Source organism: Crinia signifera, chromosome 1 (assembly GCF_055691185.1).
Source record: "Crinia signifera chromosome 1, ASM5569118v1, whole genome shotgun sequence".
In the NCBI taxonomy this organism is placed as follows: domain Eukaryota; kingdom Metazoa; phylum Chordata; class Amphibia; order Anura; family Myobatrachidae; genus Crinia; species Crinia signifera.
In genome coordinates, this window is record NC_139217.1 from 116,092,410 (window position 1) to 116,108,624 (window position 16,215).

Sequence of the window (16,215 nt, forward strand, 5' to 3'; positions counted from 1 at the left end):
AGATCATGTGTAATCATGTGCCAAATCATGTGAATTTAATTTAGGGTATTTTTTTATTGCATGGTAAGGATGGATAGGAAAGGAAAATAGGTTTGTTTATAGTTTAATATCTGCTCTTCCAGATGATATCACTGGAGTATTTATTGAAATATAAGACATGATTAAAGACCTGGTTGGTGTTCATCAAAAGCTGCCTAACATAAATCATTTCACTGAAATCCAATTACTATAAATAGATAGGGCTGCAATAAAAAAAAAAATATTGGTCATCCTCATGGGTGATTTTAATGGTGCAAAATTAAATTGAGTAACTGACACCAGTGATTCTGTCAAAGTAAAAAAATGACATTTATTACAAAACCACAAGAACAACAGCAACTGCTCTAGTAGTAGGGTCATTCTGCTAAACTAGGTTTAAATCAGTGCTATATGTAGGAGGCATATAAGGAATAGAGATGACTACACTGCACAACTCCTAACTGTCCCGTTTTTTTGGGGGTCTGTCCCAGGTCCCACCTGCTACACTTGAAAGCTTACCCTAACTTTGTTACTAGGTAAATGTTATGTAACAACTAAGTTACCATCTTGAGCGTGATCCTTAAAAAACCTTCAATAGTAGGCTGTGCATTCACTCTTTTGTATATAGAAACAATATACTTTAAAGCTTTAAAGTTATTCTAGCTAAATAGCCCATACCAAAAACTTAAATCCCACCTCTCAGTCTATGCAAATGGCCATATACTGTACGTTGGTGCACTTTTAGTTAATTTTGTAAAGTTTTCCAGAAATAACATCCAGTTTACTCAAGAACGCTTTGTGAAATGTACAGTATGTCCTATGGATGGTGACCATTTACTTATAGCAACCCTAGAACGATGAGTGTCTATACTCCCTGGTGTAGTTGCTAGTAAGGGATACGGTCATTGGGTCACCGCCAAGTAGGTCGACAAGCATTAGGTCGACATCACTAGGTCGACATGCAGATATGTCAACGTGAGTTTAGGTCGACATGAATTTAGGTCGACATGCAGTAAGATTGACAAGACTTTAGGTCGACATGGGTTATGTTGACAGGGTCATTAGGTCAACATGGGTTAGGTCGACAGGGTCATTATGTCGACATTGATTAGGTCAATAGGGTCATTAGGTCGACATGGGTCATTAGGTCGACAGGGTCATTAGGTCGACATGGGTTATTTTTTACTGTTTTTTTGAGCTTACATGTGCCGACAGGAGGTATTTCATGTCCTACCATCCAATACGTGGTGGTACGTTTTATTGTTAATGTTGACTGTGTTGACATAAGGGTAAAAAAAATAAAAATAATAATAATAAAAAAAGCCTTTTTCACTGTCGACCTTACCCATGTCGACCTAATGACCCTGTCGACCTTACCCCTGTCGACCCCTGCTAGAAAATGTCTAGCTATGCCACTGGTGCTGTGTTACACTGGTTAGTCACTATCACTTATACAGCTCCCTCACAGGCGGATGCACTTGTTTGTCTCAGTGTGCAGTACCGTCATTGTGTTTCTCTGACACAATATAAGTCCCTGCTCCTGTAATGTAGTTGTGCTGACTGGATGTAGCTGTGTACTCTCCTGTAGTATGTGTGAGGTGTGAGTCCCAACAGACCTGTCAGTTGTCCATGTTGCAGACTCTTCTTCAAAAGTGCATGAGCTATCAGCTCTCCAAGGGGCCTATTTTTCATTTAATATTTGCGGCTAAATCCCCCAAAACACCTGTTTTCGGGTGTTAGCCGCAAATATTAAGTATCCCCCGAATGTATCAGGAGGGACCGCAGCAGGAATCTCTGATCCCTCCTGCACCGCCACCAGCTGCATCCCCATAGGTTTTTATGGGGGATGCCCAAAGTGTAGCATCGCTTCGTATCCCTGAGCTACTGCCATTCTGAGATGGCGGTAGCCCATTGTAGCCTATGGGATACACACCACACTGCTGCCGGGGCAGTGCGGTCAGTGCTAACCGCTCATGCGCAGACCCCGCTGTCACCCGGCTCAGCACATTGCAGGGATGGGATCCTTTGGAGCTCTGTCCCTGCGCATCAGGGATGATACATCCGCCATTAGGATCGCATCTTAATATTCCGCCCAGATGGCATTGTAAATGTGATCTGTGACAAATGAGCCCCTAAATCTGCTGTAGCACAGCTCCCTTTCTCCACACCGCACTGATGCTGGCTCCGGCCTTGATCCACAGCATCACCTGATTAGTGCCTCACGCACCCTGGGCTCTAAGATGCGGCTCAATAATAGATGCCCCTAGCAGTACCTCAGCAGCACAGACAGCACCTGCTCTGTAATGCGCACTGGGTCTTGCACATGACTCCCAGGGCAGCCAAAGGGGGGGGGGGGAAGTGTGTACTAATTACCCGGGTCCGGGCTTGCTGGAGGGGCCCGGCGGGGCCCTGGTCCGAACCCCCCTTCCCCCTCCGTCCCTCCCAGGCAGCAGCAGCACATACCTCTACAGCATCTGCTGGGCTGAGAGCAGGCTCAGCATGAGCATCTCACTGACAGGGTGAGAGCTCATGCTGAGCCTACTCTCAGCACAGCACATGCTGTAGGTGTGTGCTGCAGCTGCTGCTGAAGAGGGGGGACAATAACACTCCCCCTTGACATTAGAGTGGTTTTTTTAACCCCTCTAAACATTGTGTGTGTGTGGCCTAATCACGGGAGGTGGCCACTCCTCCCATGATTAGGCCACACCCCAAAATTTTACCGGGGCCCGGCATACCTCTAGGCTGCCCTGATGACTCTATAAACTGACACTCCCTTCCAATTGTCACTGACCTTACCACCTGACACTGGTCATGTTACCTTCTCCTGACCTTTTATGCAGCTCCCGAAGGCTGCTGGGAATTCCCAGTGACAGTTGTAATATATTGCTTAGCAGTGTATTACACTATTGTAGATAATACAAATGTATATAATAAATAACAGATACAGTAGTCTGTCTTCAGCGCAGAACAATATTTGGAGGGGAAAACATAATTTGATTATTATCTGGTACTGGTTTAGCTAAGAAATACAGATAATAATAGATCTGACACAATACAGCTGAGACTGGAAAGTGCTGTCCTTTGTGACTGTGAGCCACAAGATTTAGGTTAAGGTTGGTTTTGCCTTTTAAAAGATGCTTCTTCAAAGCTGGGCAAACACTTGTGTGACTTCTCCCCTCAGAGAAGTCGAACGCAGCCTCCCCTTCAGTCACCTGCGAAGGTCCCGGGCGACAGGATCATATGCGAAATATCATATGCAATCCTTTCACACATGATATACTGTATCGCACACGATCCAACAGATCACTTCTGCAGCTGGTGTGACTCGCAGGCTCCAATGTGATGTGTACAGGACCGCGCATTTCATTGTACCTGCTGTCAATAACATGTGATTTGGACCCTTTTCATGTGACTGATTGCGGAAAACAACCCAAATCGCATGTGAATTGCCCTAGTGTATGAGCAACTTAAAACTTGCTGCTAAAAAGTTGAAGCCTTGGTAGTTTCTGCAATCTGCAGGCTTTTAAGATTGGCCCCTCGAGCCTGGAGACCTCACTGTCAGGACTGGCTCTACCCATTAGGCACAGTAGCTTTAGGCAGTTGCCTAGGGGTTCCAGAATTTTGAGTTGCCCCTGAGTCTACCACAAAACTAAGGGTAACACTGAGAGAGGCATCCTTGTTGAACTTAAGGAAACATAACAGATCTTGAAATTCTACGACGCCAACTTCACACTTTCGCCTAAGGTTCTGCATAGCCGGTATTGGTGTATGGGTGGTGGTGGGAGGAATAAGTTTTGCCCAGGGTGCCAAAAAACCTTGCAGAGCAGTGCTCACAAACCTTGCAGAGCAGTGCTCACAAACCTTGGAGAGCCGTGATCACAAACCTTGCAGAGCCGTGCTCACAAACCTTGCAGAGCCGTGCTCACAAACGTTGGAGAGCCGTGCTCACCGTCTATAGGTGCCCATACACTGGTGAGATGTATCTCACCAACTGGTTGCACACAATTTGCATGCAACGTGGGCACTGGGGTACAGGATCGCATATGATACATTGTATGCGGTCCTTTTGCATGCAATGTATCTCATGTGATCCTATTAGGGCTGAACGGGCTGTGACAAATCTTTGTGGCAGCCAGTGAGATCTGAGATTGAGATGTGAGGTGCATCGCAATCGCACCAAAAACACCTGTGATGTGCCAGTTTTCATGAGATCCATCGCAGCAATGCATCGCAATCTCATGAAAAAAGGCCATATCGCACCGGTGAATGGGCACCTTTACTGTCTCAACAACCCCGAAAAACCCAAGAGGATCCAGAGACAAGTCTCATTAAAGGAATAAAGCAATGGAAGAGATCAGTTATAAACAGCGGTCAGAAGAATTACTGTATGTATGGTTTCTTTTTATAGATAACAAATATATATAATTACCCTGTACATCCATTTCATTATTAGTTGCAAATGGAAAAAGTAAGGGTTCCCTTTATAAAGAGGAGGTTTGAATCTTGTGCCAAGCATGATGTCACATTTGGTGCACCAGGCCCTCAAATTTTAAACAGTGTGATGCGAACTTCACTGTGGGAGCTGTAGCTGCCTATAATCCATTTTACCCACAGCTGCTATGAGGGAAGGTGATGCAGTACCCACAGCGGCCAGGGGTGGGCCGCCGGCTGCAAGCTGTGATGATTGGAGAACTACACTTTTGACCTTGTAAGTGGGCTCCAGGCTCCAGGGACAGTTCTAAATACACAAACAAAAAACATGTGCAATAACCATGACTTTGTTTTCATATATTAAGAAATATATTTTTTGTTCCTTAACATTTTACATACTTTGACTCCCCTATGACAGTAATGGCAGGATCTAAAGGACATATGGGCTGTTTATTTTGGCATTGCTATATTTCCTAAAATGATTCTGCCTGCAGGACTACTATGCCTTACAATGCTGTAACACATTTGATAAAGGGACATGAAATATCCATATTAGATGACTTTCATTTAGAAATAACTAGATATATTGCAGTAAGTGTCTACCCTAAATACATTGGTAGAAAAAATTGATTCCCTCTGGCAATAATAAAGATTTAAAGACAAAATAATACTTAATACTAATGAATGTTAATTATCCTACTTAGCCAAGCCATATGCACATTTTAGAAGTGAATAGGTTTGCTGGAAAATCTGCTGTAAACATACTGCAGAAAATAAGACTCAACTAAGCAACAATGTAATAAATGTATGGTATAATTATTCTGATTAAAATTGGAGTCCATCAAACCAGTTCTTTGAAGAAATCATATTATCTTATTGGTGCACTGCTCGTTATTGCGCTTCTCGTTATTGGAAGCTGATGTTGAGATTTTAGTGGCATAAAATAATAGTGACATTGAGAATATTGGATAGAAATAGTAATTTACTGAAACTCTAATACAGTTCAAGCCCAATTAAATCATTCTGGGACTGAATACTTTACTGCAAAACACTATCAGGTGCATTAGGAAGCTGTTTAGGGGCTGCACAATCTGGGGAGCGCCCCTAAGTCTATGACGATATTAAGCATGACTCTGAGAGAGGCATCCTTGTTGAACTAAATGCAAATGGCAAGGGTTGGACTTCTAAGACGCCACCTCCACATTTTATCCGTAGGTTCTGGAAAGACTGTCTTGGTGGGGATGGGAGCAGTAAGCTGAAGTTTTGCCTAGGATGCTGAGAAACCTTGTTTAATGCACATATAACATATATTTGTGTGTGTTTGATGTGTTTGATGTGTTCATACAACATAAATGCATTTTGTGCTCACACATGGGTCCAGTCCTCATACCTCATTGAAATATAAAAATATTACTAAATACAAAATACTCCATGATCCAAAATTCTTCTGGTCCCGAACATTTTGGGTAAGGGTCAACCTGTTCTTAAAATTATAAGTAAAACAGTAGCCTTAACCAATAATATTATACAGTGTACCTCTTATATAAAAAAAAATGAATTGGTCTGTTTGCCTATCCAGTTATGAATTTGGACACCACTGCATAGATGTGGATGAAACCAAGACAAGGTGGCCCAGTTGAATCCTGGATAGGTTTTAGAAGGTTCAGGTTTTTGTCAGACCTCCTGTTGGTGTATGCTGAGTAAAACTTTAACCAGGGATATGGATAAAAACTTTAAAGAGTGAAGTCACATCCCCCACACACCCACACCCACAGCCTTACTCTAACATTCCTACCCCACAGCCTAAACCTAACCCTCCTGCCCCAGAACTTACCCCCCTTCTAAATGCCTAACTTTAAACCTCCATTCCTACCGCCTAACCCTAACCTCCCCCTTCCCCAGCAGCCTTACCCTTACAGTGCTTACACCTAATGCCTCCCCCCCTGCTTGACGCTTACCTGCCCTGCATACTCATGTTCGGGATGTTGGCAGTCGGGATTCTCGAGTTGGAATCCTCACAAATGTCAATATTCTATCAATTATTTCAGAATAGCCACACATAACTGCAACAGGAAAAGAAACAAACTGTATTATGCAATAGAGGGTACAAGGGAAATTCTTCAGAGCAAATGGGATTCAAACATAGTTACTGACCCACTAACCACAACAGGCAGGGTCCACAATCCATCTAACTAGCAACAAGAATTTAACCCTGACTTAACCACCCGTAAATGACCTTAAACAACAAAAAAACAAGTTCAATGTCCCCTGAGGAGCTGATGACCTCAGGGCTAAACTACTTTCAGGTTTACCTTGAAAACCCTCCAGTGCCCTTTTGTTAAATGCTACCAGCTCTCTTTATAAATCTCCACTTACAGCTCTGCTCTTGACCTACAGCAGGCATGTCCAAACTGTGACCCTCCAGCTGTTGGGAAACTACACATCCCAGCATGCCTTGCCATAGTTTTAGCATTCCCTAATAACAAAACTGTGGCAAGGCATGATGGGATTTGTAGTTTCACAACAGCTGGAGGGCCATAGTTTGGACATGCCTGATCTACAGTAATATGTCAAATTACACTGTTACTATCTATATTCCTTGTGAGTGCATACCTTCCAAATCTCCCTCTTTGCGCGGGAACGTCACGGTTTTTGGAGGTGTTCCCGCATCCTGCCTGGGGTCGCCAGTGTCCCACGGTAGGGGGAAAGGCAGTTGGGAGTCCCCCCAGCCTGAAGGGAGTAGATTCATGCACACAGCTTCTATTCAGCGATGCAGAGAGGTAGGAAATGGGGGCGTGGCCTGAGGATATGGCACCCCCGCAAGGTCACGCCCCTTTTCATAGGCGCCGCCAGGCGAGTGTCCCGATTAGCGAGAGATAGCTGTTGGGAGGTATGGTGTGTCACTGGACTCCCTCCACAGGGATTCTGCACAGGGTAGGATCTGTAGGAGGACAGCTAACAAATATGACAAGCACATGCATTCTTAAAAAGCACTTTACTTGCTATGTAACAGAAAAATAATTCTATATGTTATCGCTGCTGTAGAATACAGGGTTTAGTATTTTGAACTGTGATGAAAATAAAAACCCATTTAAGGAGATACAGTAATAATGATGCTTTGCAGAACATGTGCTCTACCCATGCTGGGCACTGCATGGAATAGGATTTTAATAAAATGGATAATGCTGTTCATAAGACTTTGTACTTGGCAGTTTAATCCTCCTGGCAATTTGATTGCAGCATGGGCACATAATCTGCGCACTGTAAATAAACGATTGGATTACTGTTTTATATCTATTTATTGTATATTTAGAAAGAAAAATGCATCGATTTCCAGAGAAGCAAATCATATATTATTAATTAGGGTACAGAGTGAATTCGCTAAAGGGGAAATGGAGATATACTGTAGATATTGTGATTTCTGAAGAGGAAATTATGTTTATGTAGAGACAAACTATGTCAGACAGTGCCAAGTAATGTTGTACAGTAGAGTTCAAGCACATTTATCATGGTTTGGCTTAGTGCAATGTATGGATCTTTTCCTTTAGAAACCTGATAACAAATGTACAGTACAGTAAATCATTAGCTAATGTAATATCCAGACTCTCTCTATGCCTTAACAGCCAATCATTCTTCAGTATTTTTTCTTTTTAATAAATGACATTAGTTGTATACTTCAAAACCTCAAGGCTTTTTTTGTATCCTTTTGGAATTGGATGTGTCTAACATTAATATCTATTATTCCATCTATATATGTTTATGTGTACATATTGTGCCATTGTGGTGCAGAACAGGTGTACAGTAGGTGAAGCTTGTGCACAATTTATGGGATATCACACAGGCTATTGCCTTCCAAAAGGCACAGGAACCCACACAGGCTATGGTATGTAATGGATAATACTGTAGAAATGCAATTTAGGGTTAGTATTTGTTACTATGGACAATAGCTTCCAGCTCACTATGCTTAGAAATGCAAGGTTAAAATAATATATTTAGACATATTAAAAAGCTGAGTATAGCATAGGAAAGTAAGTCACCGCTTGAACTTTAATGCAGATCTCAGAGTTATACAGTAGTTGTCACAGCTGCACTTACAGCTTGAAAGGAAAGAAAACACCCAAAACACTATATAAGGTTGTGTTGGTGATGTTCCTGCACCCACTCCTCACCTTCCACAGGACTGCTGTGTAGCCAGGGACTGTTGGGAGGAGTGCCTGTCAGAGGCAGTGACTGGTCTGCGTCCCTGACTCCCAAGGTCTTTAATTAGCAGCTTTTAGTGCAGCAGAAGAGATCAGTGCTGCTGCCGGGAGAAGAAGAACCAGTGTGTGTGTGAGTGTGTGTGTGTGTGCTGCTCTCTGCCGCTGGCAGCGCTCACTACCCTCCCTGCTTCCGTGCATCCTACAGCTGGCTGGGCTGCTGCATCCAGGAGAATGTGGACACTGACCTGCACAGACTCCGGACAGCATCTTATGTGACTTGGGGGAAAACAAAAGGAAATACTGGAAGGGAACTTTTATTTCCAGTTTTACACCAGACAGAGAAAGCTGACTTGTAAGTTTCAAAGAGTAAATATTTTTGTTGTTGTCCTTATTTATTAGCTACAGTATAGTAGGTAGTGGGGTACCAAATGTCTACATCTTACAGCAGCAGGGCAATACTGTGCAGTGGGTCTGTGAGTGGGAGCAGGGTTAGCGTGGGCTGTATTCATCTGTCTGTACTAGCAGCTATTTTGTAGGTTTTGCCATCACTAGACATAGAATATTAATCACATGGACAGTGTTCATTCACTGTAGTCACTGACACATGGGAAAACATTGTTATGTAAGAGTCAGGCAGATTATTACAATGTTTCTTCAATCATATTGGAGCTATATCCAAATGTGCACTCTTTGTTTTTACTTTGTGTGTGTTGTGTTGTGTGTGTGTGTGTGTAATTTTTATTTCGGTTTTGCATTGTACAATGCACAGTGCAATAGGTTTACAATGTCCCCATCCATCGCTATCAGCCTTCATTAGGTGCAAATCTATAGTGCACAAATATTACCTGCACTGTACAATCAGAAGTCCGCCCAGAGTGTAGTAATACCATATACTTCTTGGGATGAATCATGTTATTTCTGATTAAACTGCCATATTACTGTGTACATCATTCAAAGTCTTCTTGACATATTTCAATTTCGGAGGCACTAAAACATAGGAATGGAATACAGTTATGTTACAATTTAATAGTTGGAAAATGAAATATAATGAAAAATTGTAATTTATGTTTATCGGAGAAAAATCCTAACTTTACCTACATTTACTATCTGAAATTGTGCTCATTATAGTCTCATCTAATATATTGACTCTTATGTACAGTATGTCACTGTCTTGTTTAGAAAGTGGGCTATAGTCAGTTAAAAGTTCTTAAGCAACAATAGTAGGCAATATATTTAATATAAAATTATAAAATTCATATCACACAACACAGACCAAGTATCAGCTGTAAAAGTGGACTATACATAACTGAAAAAAGACTTTCTAAGTTAAAAGATTGACATTATTTGTCATTTCCTATTTAGCATTTTGTATCATGAAGTCTGTATGCACTACTTGGTTGTTTTTCTATTGTGTTATGTTGTTGTATTCTGTGTAACAAGTTAAATACATTTTCCATCTCTAATAGTGTGTACACACGGTAAGATTTGGCTTCCGATGTTCCCGATATAGGGAACATCGGAAGCCAAATCGCATGCAAATCGCAAGCTTTTTTAGGGCTTGCGAGCCCGATGCACTGCCGTTGCGCGCTCCCATGTGAGCGCATATCGGCAGCCAGATAGAGAGGGCAGGCAACACTATATAGTGCAGATCTGCACTATATAGTGTAAATTGTGCCCCTCTGGCATGTCGTGAGATGCGAATCCCGATGCGATCTGATCACGTCGGGACTCGCATCTCACGGCATATCCTGCCGTGTGTACACACCTTAAAGGGGATACACTTTTTTCTAAAAACAAATGAACCGAGAGGGTGTGGCTCTAATCCAGAGTTTCCCTATCGCAGGCACCGTAGCGGTGCTGTTTTTAAATATATATCTGCCTAGATATAGATGACTTGCTGTAATTAGTACCTGTGATAGTCTGATGTACAGTATGCATCTGTTCTGAGACATGAATATCTTAAATCTGGACTGTTAGGAATCCTCTGCTCTAAACAAATAAAAGTTAGAAGTGAAGGGTGATCAATGTATGGTATTGATTGTGATAAGAGCTGTCCTTTGTGATGCATGGACTTCCAGGTCTGAAACCCGGGAGACCCTCAGCGCATGCGCAGAGTGCCGGCCCGGCCGCAGGGCATGCTGGGAGGCATCCGTGAAGGATCCCTCACACAGCACTGCAGAGAGAAGCCCATAGGCCTCTACAGGGTATTGCCAGCAAAACACCATATGAAAATGCAGTGAAAACCAGATAACAGGGTTTTTACTACATTTTCCATTTAGAGCATCCGCCCATTATCTCCTACTCATTATCACAGTGTATGTGTGACCTAGTAACTTTACACACAGTGCCAACACAATAATCAGGACACTGTGAGAGGATTTTTCAGTGCTATATATGGTTGCTGCTGGACCTATTATATTTGTCTAGAATACTGACCTACGCAACACAGACACCTTTTTTTTAGCTATATATTATATAGATTTTATTCAGCACAAAAGCCTGTCGTGGTTTCTGCCACAGTATATTGGTACATTATAAAATTAAACAATTTAACTCTGTATGCCCCTCAATTTCATCGACTTAACTGTAACCACTGTTGGCTTGATTGAGGAGCAGATTCAATTATAGGCATGGTTCCACTAGAACCTTGTGAACTTAGAAGATGCAGGATAATCTTGCAGGATAACCTTTACTCCTTTATATCCCCACAACTACAGTTGTGAGCACATACTTGCAAGGTTTTCTCTCCTGTAATTATGAACATTGTGCAAAGTGTGAGGTTCCAACAGAACGTTGAACTTAATTGTATCTGCACCTTGCACCTTTGGGCCAAATTAAGGTAACATATTTTAGACTTTCTCTTCTGCAAGACTTGTAATAACGCAGTGAGACAGTGCACAGATGGGTTTCTACTAGTCAATGTAATTGAAAAACTAAACCATGAAATACTTGACAAGACTCTTTGGCTCGTTTGTGTTTTTTGCATACTAGAACAAAATTAGCACTAAACCATAGCAACCAATGTACAGTAGATATCAAAGCTGTTCGGTTACTGCTATTAAAAGCAGTGTTGTGAGTAACCTCATATATGCAATAATAACAAAATCCAAAGCGACAGTATATTGGAACTGCTGGTACTTGTGTATTATCACGGCGCCCATCGCATCGCATACCATAAGGCATGCGATGCGATGAATTTTAAAATTGTATGGCATTGGATATGGCACACAATGCCATACAATGCAATAGGATGCGATTATAACTTGTATAAGCACCCTAATGGGTGCTTACAATGTTAAATGCACCCTAATGGGTGCTTACAATGTTAAATGCACCCCCATGCCACCCCCCAGTATAAACGTGAACCCGAAGCGTGGCGAGCACAGTGCGCCCACGCGGGGCGGCGGTACGCGTCCTACGACGTTTTCATACCCCCACTATCCACGTCGGCGTGGAGTTGATTTTGTGTGGCGTGGAGTTGACCCTGAAGTGTGGCGAGCGCAGCGAACCCTGTGAGGGGACGCGCATAACTTCACAGGTATACGCGTCCCCTTGCGGGGTATCGCTGCGCACGCCACGCTTCGGGCTCGGTGGCTCGCTGCGCTCGCCACACTTTATAAAATCAACTCCACGCCAACGTGGATAGTGGGGGTATGAAAAGATTGTAGGACGCGAACCGCCGCTCCTCGCGGGCTCACTGCGCTCGCCACGCTTCGGGTTCACGTTTATACTGGGGGTGCATTTAACATTGTAAGCACCCATTAGGGTGCTTAAAAGCACCCATTAGGGTGCTTATACAAGTTTTCATCGCATAGGGGGATAAAATCGCATCGCATCGGGTGTATGGCATGCGATGCGATTAAATATCGCGCAATCACATATCGGGGGCGCCGTGATAATACACAAGTACCGAACTGCTTTGCACTGTATGAAAAATAAAAAGTTGGAGAGTATTTATCATTGCTAAACATCCATACACACTGGGCGATTTTGCCCAGCGTGTATAATGAGTGTGAGTGATGATGGGGAAAATCACTGGCCTGAAAATCACTCAGTGCATACACACTGGCCCTTATTCAGATCTGATCGCAGTACAAATTTGTTCTCAAAATGGGCAAACCCATGTACACTGCAGGTGGGGCAGATGTAACATGTGCAGAGAGAATTAATTTTGGGTGGAGTGTGTTGAAACTGAAATCTAAATTACAGTGTAAATATAATGCAGCCAGTATTTACCATGCAAGGAAACAAAATACCTCACTCAAATCTAACTCTCTCTTTCTATACATACATGTTACATCTGCCCCACCTGCAGTGCACATGGTTTTGCCCATTTTGAGAAAAAATTTGTCCTGCGATCAGATCTGAATAAGGGCCACTGAGCAATTTTCGCATGTTTTAGCGGTTTTCCCAGGGGTAGATCAGGGGCAAACGCAGGATTTTCAGAAGGGAGTTTCCAGAGAGGCGGAGCAAAGCACGGAGATGAACACTTAGGTGACCCAGTATATGCCGGGTCAGTTAAAATATTATAGATAGACCAAATGTATATTAATAATAATAATAATAATAATAATAATAATAATAATAATAATTTTCTGGTGGGAGGACAGCTTGCTTGACTGCAGATATCGCCAGTTCCTGGAAATAGATTTCTTAGATTTTAATGGAATTGAAAACTAGAGAATCCCACCTACCATATGGTATTTGGGACTAGGGGATCAGAGTTATAAAACTACTTACCAGGTGTGTGGAGCTGGAGCAGTAACCAGCTACTGGAAGGCTGATAATGGGCACAGTAGAGACAAGCTGCTAGTGTCCATCAAAGGGGGAGAGTCCCAGCTTGTGGAATATACCCCCAGAAAAACTCTAAGTCAGACAGAACCTGAAATATCTGACTGGGAAGAGCAATTAACAGGCTTGGATGGGGACCACTGCTTTGAAGTCAGATATCTCCGGTTCCCAAGGGCCGGTTCTTGTACCCATGAAAAGAGGGGACCCTCAGCTTTTAGCCTAGGGCCCTTAGACTCCTGGGGGGTTTCTGGGTACTCAGGAACCCCCCTTGTGTGCGCTACTGTAGATGACTTTCCATAGTATGCCGCTATGGAAAGCCATCCACCCTGTCACTCATCTGCTGGTAATTCTGGCGATGATGTGGGAGTGCGCAAAACGACAAAACTGAGCTACATTCATCTCAAAATCGCCCAGTGTGTATGGGCCTTTAGTGAGAGATAAAATTGTGAGAGATAACTACCAACCAATCAGCTCCTGTCTTTTTTTCAAATACTCTATAACATGGTGATTGGTTGCTACTTTATCTCTCACAATTGAGCTCTCACCAAGCTTTGATAATAGCTTACATTTTGCATCTCTTTCTTGTACTCCATTAAGTAGCACTGGACAGTATTAGAAATATAAATGTCATTACCATTCCATTAAATATCAGTTGATTAGGTTAAAAATTAGGACACCAGTAATTGGCTTTTCCTCTCAAAGCAGGTTCTACAGAAATCTCAGACTGTTTCAGAAAGGCTAATAGCAAATGTGCTTATTGCTATATAATATGAACATTATTACATTGCTATATCAGTGTACAGTTAGTAAGTTAACATGTGTTTACTGTTAATGGATTTTGAACATTTCCTACTGTTTCATACTTATCTGTAGAGTATGAAACAATGGTTTATCCTTCTGTAAGTAGGAACATACACAATGCCAAGGTAATAAATTTTCAAGCACAGTGTAATATGTTTGCCTAATTCCATTGCACATCAGTCACATAACCCTACACAATGGGGGTAATTCAGACCTGCTTGCTAGGCCATGTTTATTCTGAGCCTAGTGAGCTGTGAACACCATCCCGCCAAACGCATGCCCCCCCATTGAGTTATACTATGTGTATTTGAGTTATGCTATGTGTATTTGAGTTATACTGTGTGTACAGTATTTGAGTTATACTGCATGTATTTCAGTTATACTATGTGTATTTGAGTTATACTGTGTGTATTTGAGTTATACTGTGTGTATTTGAGTTATACTGTGTGTATTTGAGTTATACTGTGTGTATTTGAGTAATACTGTGTGTATTTGAGTAATACTGTGTGTATTTGAGGTATGCTATGTGTATTTGAGGTATGCTCTGAAAAATGTCTTGCGCACAGGTGTTTTTTTTTAATCTCTATTGATATAGCCCATTGGTTTAGATTGGCAGTCACAATAGGTTTTAAAAGCCGCAATCATTTAAGCGGCAAATCCAACGATTCGTGCTTTGAAAATAAAGCTGTTCTAGGACAAAATCCTGCACCCCCGGCTTCTCGCAACCTATTATGTTTACCCCTATGTGTGTACACATCGCTGTATCACTTATGGCATAAGTCTGCACATGTGCAGTAACACAACAGGTCTGAGGTCGCACCTCCCAATATTTCCTGACATGTTCCAATACAACGACAGAGGCTGTGTAGATTTACTGTCCTTTAACAATTTTCATGTCATGGTCTTTCTTATACAAGCTAGAGGAGGGATGAGGGTAAAACAGGTATACATTATATAAGAAACTGTGCAGCCAACTCATATAGGATACTTCATGTAACCCAAACAAGCTGCAATATTGACATTATAATGGTATACATATCCTGGTGGTGGAGATGCCAGCGAGCAAAAGACGATCCTGGCATCTTGTTATGTAGAATCCTTACAGGGGCTGTCTTAGTAAGCTAACCTTATCCCCCCACCCATAATCAAGCCCAACCCTCCCTTGCAGCAGACGAACTATAACTCTCCCTCCCTGCAGCCTTACCCTAACCCACTTGTAAGTGTCTAAACCTAACTCCCATTCTCTGCAGCCTGACCCTAACATTCCCTCCTCATAGCATAACCCTAAGTCCCCTCACTTGTGCCTAAACCTACCACCCCTTCCCCGACAGCACGCCAACCTGCCCCGTGGGATATCAGCTGTCAGTATTCCAGCGGTGACATCCTGATCCTTTTTGAGGTTCTGGCACTTTTGTAAGTCTTCCCCTCTGTCTTTCTTCCATTTACTGAAATAAGAACAGTAAAACACAATGTGGGTGTATCTAAACCAGTGGTCGCCAATTCGCCGCTGCCTTTCCCTGAGGCTGAGACAGATGCTAGAGGTGATATTAAGCTACCACTGGTAGCTTGTGGTAACGATCCGGGTGGCTCGACCATTCTGTGCTCGCCCGCCCGCCTGTCCGTCCATCCGTTGCCCGCCGCCGCTGCCTTCCCCTGAGGCTGACACAGATGCTAGAGGTGATATTTCACCTCTAGCGTCTGACAGGGAGCACAGCGCTGAGCGTTACCCGGAAGTGCCATGTAACACTGCAGTGCTGTGTGTGTCTGGGAAATGCTGGCATGCAGGTGGGGAAAGGCTGGCATGGAGTTGGGGATGTGTGAGGGAAAGGCTGGCTTGGAGTTGGGGATGTGTGGGGGCAAAGGCTGGCATGCAGGTGGGGAAAGGCTGGCATGGAGTTGGGGATGTGTGGGGTAAAGGCTGGCATGGAGTTGGGATGTGTGGGGGGAAAGGCTGGCATGGAGTTGGGGTTGTGTG

The 16,215-nt window shown here is 42.9% G+C and overlaps 1 protein-coding gene and 1 long non-coding RNA gene across 6 annotated transcripts in view; one reads left to right on the plus strand and one right to left on the minus strand.

Moving 5' to 3' along the window:
• LOC146059706 (uncharacterized) overlaps window positions 1–8,984 on the minus strand; it is a 95,148-nt gene extending 86,164 nt beyond the window's left edge. For 2 of the 4 annotated variants that reach the window (XR_014470307.1, XR_014470301.1), the window contains exons 1-3: window positions 8,619–8,984; window positions 7,063–7,404; window positions 6,408–6,512 (exon numbers count right to left, since the gene is read on the minus strand). This is a non-coding gene — a long non-coding RNA (uncharacterized LOC146059706). The remainder of the gene's footprint in view (window positions 1–6,407; window positions 6,513–7,062; window positions 7,405–8,618) is intronic. The other 2 variants (XR_014470303.1, XR_014470305.1) reach the window with 2 other exon arrangements.
• The window catches only part of NPY2R (neuropeptide Y receptor Y2), a 49,449-nt gene continuing 41,870 nt past the window's right edge, over window positions 8,637–16,215 (plus strand). Inside the window, exon 1 of one of the 2 annotated variants that reach the window (XM_083172142.1) lies at window positions 8,637–9,000. The gene's annotated coding sequence lies outside the window, so the exon portion shown is untranslated. The remainder of the gene's footprint in view (window positions 9,001–16,215) is intronic. The other variant, XM_083172159.1, reaches the window with a different exon arrangement.